Source organism: Haemaphysalis longicornis, unplaced genomic scaffold (genome assembly GCF_048455015.1).
Source record: "Haemaphysalis longicornis isolate Haplotype H1 unplaced genomic scaffold, Haemaphysalis longicornis Haplotype H1 scaffold_1, whole genome shotgun sequence".
NCBI classification, from domain to species: Eukaryota; Metazoa; Arthropoda; class Arachnida; order Ixodida; family Ixodidae; genus Haemaphysalis; species Haemaphysalis longicornis.
In genome coordinates, this window is record NW_027526203.1 from 253,451,922 (window position 1) to 253,460,240 (window position 8,319).

The window sequence follows — 8,319 nt, forward strand, 5'->3', positions numbered from 1 at the left end:
TCTTGCCTCCGGCAGCCCGCGGGGAGCCGAGTGGGAAAACAAAGAAGCCCATATCGTGTGCACACGTTATTCGTGATGCATTTCCGCGTGTGTAAAGCTACACTCGTTTACGACCTGCCTTAGCGTTTGTAGTTCACGCGATACTGACGATATGGCGCCAAGGTGCAGGAGGCGGGAAAACGTGCTGTGTAATCGAATGGGACAACAATACGCTACGAGACAGGCATGTTTCATTGCACAAGTTTCCGAAGGACAAGAAACTTAAAAAGGAATAGGTTCGCCAGATAAATCGCCGGGGTTGTGATGGCCGATTCGCTTTGTGGGAGCCGTCCGAACATCACAGGATATGTGGAGCCCATTTCAACGCGAGCAGGCGCAAATGTTACATGGACCGTATGCGACCATTTTTCCACACCGGGTCTTCTCCGAGAGGTGTCCTCCGGTAAAAACAGGTACGCCCAGCATTATAACGTAAATTATGCTTTTTATATGTTTTGTTTCCTTGCTGCCGCGAAGTGAATGAAAGGCCGCCCTTCCTAAGCTCCCGTCCCACTTCCAGGCATCCAAGGCGAACTAGTGATATGCAGCACTGTCGAGATACCTCTGTCAGCTCAAAGTAATCAACGCCCGTTTTGTAATGAATTTTAGCACAAACGGCGTAACAGGGCATGGGGCAATATTTTAACTCCCGCAGGCAACGATGCGGTCTCTCCAATGAAAACGACTGCCTGCAGCCCGTTTCCTGCGGCATTGGAGGAACGGGGTTTCTGCTGTAGTGAGTTCAGCATTTCGACTATTCCTTTTCGGTCGCTCATTGTGGAATTATTATTTCCCACTTTTAAGGTGTGGTGTACTTCCTGTGAGAAAACAAAGGAGACAGCTCGTCATAGCTGACCCAGGATTCTTGATCGAAGATGAGCTCCGTGAACTTGGCGTTAAATTGAACAGACCCCCCCATGTTAAATGGTCGGCGTCAACTGACAGTAACGGAGGAAACACGCACACGGCAAATCGCCAACCTCAGGCGACACGTTGAGCGAGTTATTCGAGAAGTGAAGAACTGTATACCGTCGTGTGTTTTCCCTAATGCGATGGCTGACAAGCCAAACCAGATACGGAAAATTTGTTGCTACCTGAGCAGCTTCACACATGAACCACTTCTCAATTGATAATTTTGCAAAATGTCAACTATGCGTGTTTTGTATTAGCGCCCTCTGAACAGTTTTACCTTTTAGTCGGTATTGGTTAGTTTTTCTAACGGAGTAATTAAAAGTGTACATGTCTTTTTTTCGACTGAAATAAACATTTCTATTTTCATATTTACACACAGCCGAAAACATCAAAAGAGCTTAGGATTGCACTATAAGACTCGCCACCTCTTGGGCAACAGTACTTGAAACAAATGCAGACATAGTGTAGCATGAATGGACGGGATACACACTGCAACTCCCCAAAATGCAGCAGTTTGTTGAAGAAATGCGGGCAGTGGTAAGAAGGCTGAAGTTTGAAAAAGAAGCCAGTGAAGAAAACAGCTGTCCAGGACTTCATTGATTGATTGTGGGGTTTAACGCGCCAACGCAACGCAGGCGATGAGGCGCGCCGTAGTGGAGGGCTCCGGATTAATTTTGACCACCTGGGGATCTTTAACGTGCACCGAAATCTCGTACACACGGGTGTTTCTGCTTTTCGCCTCCGTCAGAAAAGCGGCCGCCACGGCCGGGAATCAAACCCGCGACCTCGTGCTCAGCAGCGCAAAGCCTTAGCCACTGAGCCACCGCAGCGGGTCAGCTGTCCAGGACAGCAGATGTTCTGCATGCATCACACAATGTTAAACGCCGAAGCTGTACCGTAAACAAATGCTGCCTCCACAGGCGCTGTGGCGCACGGCCCGGTTTGGCACGGTAGAGCTACATGAAGAGCGGCCCGGGCGGCAGCGGCGGCGGCGGCGGCTGCTGCGGCGCTCACAGTTCCCAGGCTGCTTTGCGGCCGCCGTTTGGGGGCGCGCGCAACTTTCCGGAAAGGTTCCGGAAAGCTCGGCTCCTCTCTGCGTCACACGAAAACGCCGCAGAAAATGGGCGAGCGTAAAGAGAGGAGGACAGCATTTTCGAATTAAGTTTTCAACTAAATAAAAGCGCGTAAACACGCCCAGAGTGGTCGTAACATGGCCTGGGGACTCCGGACTACAATTTGCGCAAGTAATCCCGCAATGTTTACATATCACTTCAGTGTCCCTTTAACACACGCGCAAAAGATTGTACGAGAATGCACTTTGGCAACACCGACTATACAAGAAGAAAACAGAGTGATCACTTGAAGGCAACGTTTCTGGTGACGATGACAGTGGCCAAGGTTAAAATATATCTGCAGTTGCAACCCGTTGCGGGCGCGCTTTGCCTATCTTAGTGGCGTCAGTTATACAGCCTGTTTATCGGAACGGCATATATTTTTTTTCTTTTGGCAACGCTTGCACGTTCCCGTATTCTTCTGGGCTGGAAAGTAAACACTTTATAAGAAGTTTACCCTTACATTTTTTTTCCTTCTTCTGTGATTGAAGTTTCAAAGCGCTGCGTATGCCACTAGGTACATCGCACACGACGTACCCGCCGAGACGTATTTCCCCACTAAGGGCGCCGATCAGGGGATAAAGAAAACGCCCCTTGTTTACCAAAGATGCGGCTGCTACGCAGTAGAGAGCTGCCGAATCGAGGGGGAAAGAACGGAAGGGACGGAAGGCGTACGTCACATCGAAAAGAAAAAAAAACAGGGGGAGGGTATCGAGGGGGCTCCGACGATGGCGCGGCGATGCGTAGCCATCCTAGAGAATCCCGTGCTCGATTAATTAGACCTTGGCTCAAGGGCGGCTCAGTTTGTGCCCGAAGAGGGGTCAGTCAATGGGGTGCCAAACAGCGCCATAGTCAGCCCTGGCCCTGGCACGGCGGCCTAAATGCGCAGCTTGGCTGTGGACGTCCAAAACAAGAGCCGAACTGCGCAGATCAGCTGCAGTGAACGGCCGTCTTCCGGCCTTAATTGCTTCGTTTTCTATTGGGATTCCCTGTGATTATAACCATGGATTCGCAATATTTTCTTCCTTAATTTAAAACGGTCGTAGTTGCCGGGGTGCCGTCCGTCCTAAGTTGACCAAATTAGCGCGGGAAACTAAGTCATAACCATTGTATATTTAAGATTTGGAACAGTTTTTAGTGAATTAGCTTCCCCGGCCGGTCTGCACGTGCTCGCTCGCTTCTGCGCTCGCTCGCCGGCGAGCGAGCGCAGAGCTCCCGAGCGCGTTTAGACCGGCCAAGGTAAAACTTGGTAGGAGGACATCCTACCGGACGCGGCGGTTGCAACGAGTTTCGCAGTGGTTTTTACCGAAAACCTTGTGAGGCAGCCGGAATAGCGTCGAAAGAGGCGGTGTTATGTTACTTGCATTTAAACTGCAAGTGCTATTACCTATGGGCACCGAATGGGAGAAAGCACACCACTTTTACTGAGTCGCCTTGGCTTTCCAACATCGCTATTAACTTGTTTGATGATGTCTGGTATCGATAATGTTTAAAGCAAACCAGTGGATGGCGTTCGGTGTACACAGGAAGTTAATGATGAAGCAAACATTCAGAAGGAGAAGCATGTAGTAATGTATATCAATAAGTGCGGATTAATGACAAGTTTAGAGAAATGGAACAGGTGGTATTTGCTCTGGTGGCTAGTGTCACAGAATACTACTGAAAAAAAAAATCAAATCTGGGGGCTTAACACGCCGAACTGCGCCTGGTCTATGAGGAGCGCTGTAGTGGAGGGCTACGTAAAGATCAATTTGAAAAAATTTCACAGCAAAGCGAGAATGAACCCCCCCCTTCCCCCCAACACACACACACACACAGCAGTTTTTTCGGACGGAATACAGCTGCAGCTGGTATACCTGCTTAGACCGAAAAAAAAAAAAGCCGGCATTGATCAAGGCACTAGAACATGTAATACAAGCTGAGCAAGTACTGGAGGATTGGCTTCATATTAAGATTTATTTATCACATAAATATAAACGGAAAGAGAGAAGGTGGTATTGAGTAATTCAGGCCACTTATAGGGCATTAGCACTACACAGGTGCGTAACGCACGCGAACATAGCAGAAGTTACAGCACGGGTGGAAGATGATTATGAACGGCCCTCCGTGAAGAGCAAAATGAATTTACAAGAGGCTACTGCTTGGAGCACAGTATGTTCGTCATCCCGCAGTGTGCTGAAATTTCGATGACTGAGAGTAGAATAGCATCGGTAGCATTTTAGGTTACAATGTGCGTAGAGAATTACTGGGGAATATTCTCAAACTCGATGGCTTATAAGACGTGTATTTACATTTAAGGTAATAAATAAAGAGAATAGGGTGCATCGGAAGAATATATAAATGCACGCAGCCCGTCAACATCCACACAGGACTGAAACAAGGATGGCCTTTGAGTCTAGTATACGTCACAATGCAGGGCTGGAAAAGAAGCTGGATAAAAGTCAGTTTGGGTTCACCTCAAAACACAGCCGGAAAGACAAAGTGGTAGAGAATCGTATTTTGGGAATCCTATATACAGATGACATTGTTCTTTTGACTTATAAACGGGGAGACATGGGTGACACAGACCTCGAGTTAAAATTTGTTAATGAAAAGCCGGGAATAATGGCATTTAACGATAGTAGCATCGGCGCAGTATTAATACAGCATGACGGAATACGCAGATGTCAAAGAATACAACTATTTGCGAGTGTTAAACACACCCTGTGTGGCTCCCGAACAACTTCTTATTGATAAACGAAAAAAAAGAAACTACTTAGCAACGCGCGAAGAACAATTTAAACTAAGGGAAAGTGAAACGTAGCTGTGCGGGTACAAAAATTCCTTCGAGCACCTAAGTCTGACTCTGCTTACGTGCTTTGAAGGCGCAAGCATTACAGTTGGCCTATGAGATACTTATCAAGGACAGCTGCTACATCGTGTTTGCTTCCCTTTCTGATAAGGCGGCTAGTTGGGCAGATTTGTGCGGGTTCATGGTATAACTACAGCGCTGTAGTTACAGCTTCCCGAGAATTAGAGTTCTCCATAGCTGGCTTGCATCTGTGGCACTCATGTGCCGTCCCGTTCACCTGCCACGCCGCCGGCACTAGGATTACTGTTGTTCCTTCGCCTGGCTACGTGCTTAGGTAGCGCCGGGATAGCACTCTCCGATGCGACTCTGGAGGCCCGGATTCAATTCCCCCTCGAAGTCGAATGTATTTTTTATTTAATATTTATTGCGGTGGCAATATTCTGTACCGGACAACAAGAACAACGACAGCAAAATCAACAACACTGGTTTTTCCCGCAATGGGGCACCTAAGGTTTTCGCCTTAAAAATACGAAGTAGGGCGGGGAATTTCGGAACGCGTATTGGTTCAGGGACTCAGACCTGGGAACAGTGCTATGGCACACTATCCGGCCTAGATGTAAAGCAAGGCATAGTATCCCATTTTGCTTTAGGCCGTAATGGCAAAATGACGAACAAAGAAGTACAAGGAAATGTGGGCTGGTTATCGTTTTCAGCCCGGGAACTGCAAAGCAAAGGATGTTCTGAGTGCAGGTTGACAACGATAGGTCACCGTAAGTTGTCAGGTAATGAGTTTTTGTACCTCTGCATGAAATGCGTGGGCACGCAGTGGCGCAAGAACTCAGGGGTGATAATGTAATAGAGCACCAAAAGCAAAGTTACCAAAGACAGCCTAAGTGACCAAAAAAGATGGAAAATTAACAGAAACGAATAAATGGAATGAAAAAAAGAAAAGCGGAATCTAAAACACTGTTGAGGAGAGAGAGGGAGTGTGTGTGTGTGTGTGTGTGTGTGTGAGAGAGAGAGAGAGAGAGAGAGAGAGAGAGAGAGAGAGAGAGAGAGAGAGAGAGAGAGAGAGAGAGAGAGAGAGAGAGAGAGAGAGAGAGAGAGAGAGAGAGATCCTTTATTGGTCTAGGCCTGTTAGGGTAAACGGGCCAAAAGATGGGGTGAGATGACCCGGGCTATAGAATTCAGAGGGTCTATGGTTTTGTCTTGAGTCTGGTGAGATGAGGAGTTTTCTTGTGGGTGTCGTTACAGGAAGAGGGGAGCAGACCTGTCGTTCCAAACTGCTCGAGCAAGACCGCTTGAGAGTCCGAATAGTGCTGTTAGGTGAAGTGTAAGAACGTTCACGGAATAAAGATTTCTGAGTACCATGGGATAAAATTTTGATGCCGAGTTAGTTTGGGGCAAGGCCAAATGAGGTGGTGCAGATCAGCTTTTGTTTGGGAGCGGAACTTACTGCGGGAAGAGTGGTGCGGTGGTAGGCGCGTGCTATTTGCGTGGTGTTTCGCGTGCATCATGACTGACAGTAGATAGGTATACCTCTTTAAGAATTCCTCAGCAGATCTTGGGAGTTGAGGTAGAGAAGCAGTGAACCCAGGCAGGGTGAGGTTTTTGAGGGGGAGCTTTTTTCTTATAACGGTGTATCCGCACAGCTGGCGAGGATGAGGCGTTGGAGGAAGGCGTCGGTGTGAGGGAAACAACGGAGATATGAGAACGCAAACCCTCCTGCGCCGCTGCACGAGATGCCTGATTCTCCGGTGAAGAGGTCCTCGTCGAGCACGACCGGGTAGCGAGTACCGGGCCATAATGGAAGAGGCCGATGATACTGATAATGAATGGAGGGGTAAGATGAAGCATTACTGCGTGGAAGCCCCCGCGGGTGAAGCATGTGGCACTGGCGGCGCATGCCCTATTGATTGTATAGGTAGCTCATTTAACCTGTGGTACACAACCGTGGGGGGAATGTCCTATTACGGATTTAAGTGTTGTATTGGCCACAACCAGTGCTTACGATATCAATTTCTTGGGGTCGCTTGGTTCTTTTGACCGTGACAATTCGATTGATACGAGCACGGCGAGGGAGCTACGAGGTATGGGTTGAGACTGGACAGAATCGGTGGGCAGTTGGCGATGCCAAGGGTGTGGAGCAGCTGAAATGGTGGGTGGTTGTGGAGCGAGCGTGCGAGAGAGAGAGAGAGAGAGAGAGAGAGAGAGAGAGAGAGAGAGAGAGAGAGAGAGAGAGAGAGAGAGAGAGAGAGAGAGAGAGAGAGAGAGAGAGAGAGTAACTATTTTTATTTATCGAGCAGAGGCTGATGTGTGGGCCTCGCCCAGTGGAAGGCATCCCTAGTCCGGGATGCCTTGACTTCGGCTGGCCGTCCGTGATCGAGTCACCAGAGTTTGAGCTGGATATCCGGGTCTGGGCTGGCCAGGGAAGCCCTCCCCTCCTCGAAGGGGGGGGGGGGGGGTTGGGAAGTGGGGGCAAGTCTGGAGTACGTTGGCACTCCCATATTATATGGTAGATGGTGCCAGGCTGGGGACAGTAAGCACAGAGGGAAGATTGTTGGTTGGGGAGGATGAGGTGAAGGCGGGTGGAATGTGGGTAGGTATTCGTCTGGAGCCACCGCCAAGTCGTAACTTCCTCTCTGGAGAGACGCCAGTGTGGCGATGGGAGGCTGCGGCGAGTTTGCTAGTAATGGCCGAAAATCTCAGTGTAGCCACTCGAAGGGTGGGGTTGATCTTGAGGGGGTAGACATTGGCCACCGTCGGCAATGGCTCGGTGTATCAAATCGCGAGCCGCGGCATGAGCCGCTTCATTGCCGGGGACAGCGGCGTGGCCAGGAGCCCAGACGATGCGGATATCAGGGGTTGTCGAGCAGTTTTTGAGAATGAGTAAGACTGATAATGAACTGAAAGACTGTTGAAGATCCCAAGTAATAACATGACTTCTTTGGGGGGTAATGGGGTACTTGAAGACAGATTGGTTTTTTTGTTCTTCGACAATATATTCCAGTGAAGGGAGTGGTACAGCAGCGTGTAAAAAACTGAGGCGGGTATGTTTAGGGAGCCCAGTAATGACGCGCGAAGTGGCTCAGTGTAAGGCACGTAGTATACGTCATTGTGTGCATTTAAGCTTATAAGCTTGGGCCTCATACGTGGTAGTGTTGACCGCAAGTTCTCGTTCGAGAGTTTTGGTTGCGGTTTGGCCTGCGGTGCCGTATTTATTGAAGAGGCGGCGAATGGTGTGCATGCTTCCAATGAACTTTTCACTTGGTCTAACCAGGTTGCAGGACTATTTTTGCAGCCAACGGGTGCTTTTATTAGCCGAACGGATGCGAATGAGGCCGAAATAAAAGTTCCAGCAAGTGAAATGGTATGGAGTCGGTAGTGCTCGGGTGGTTTGTGGCCTAAAATGGGAAGAGACTCACTTTTGTCAGGGCGAGCTCACGGCTAAGGCATGAAAGCGTT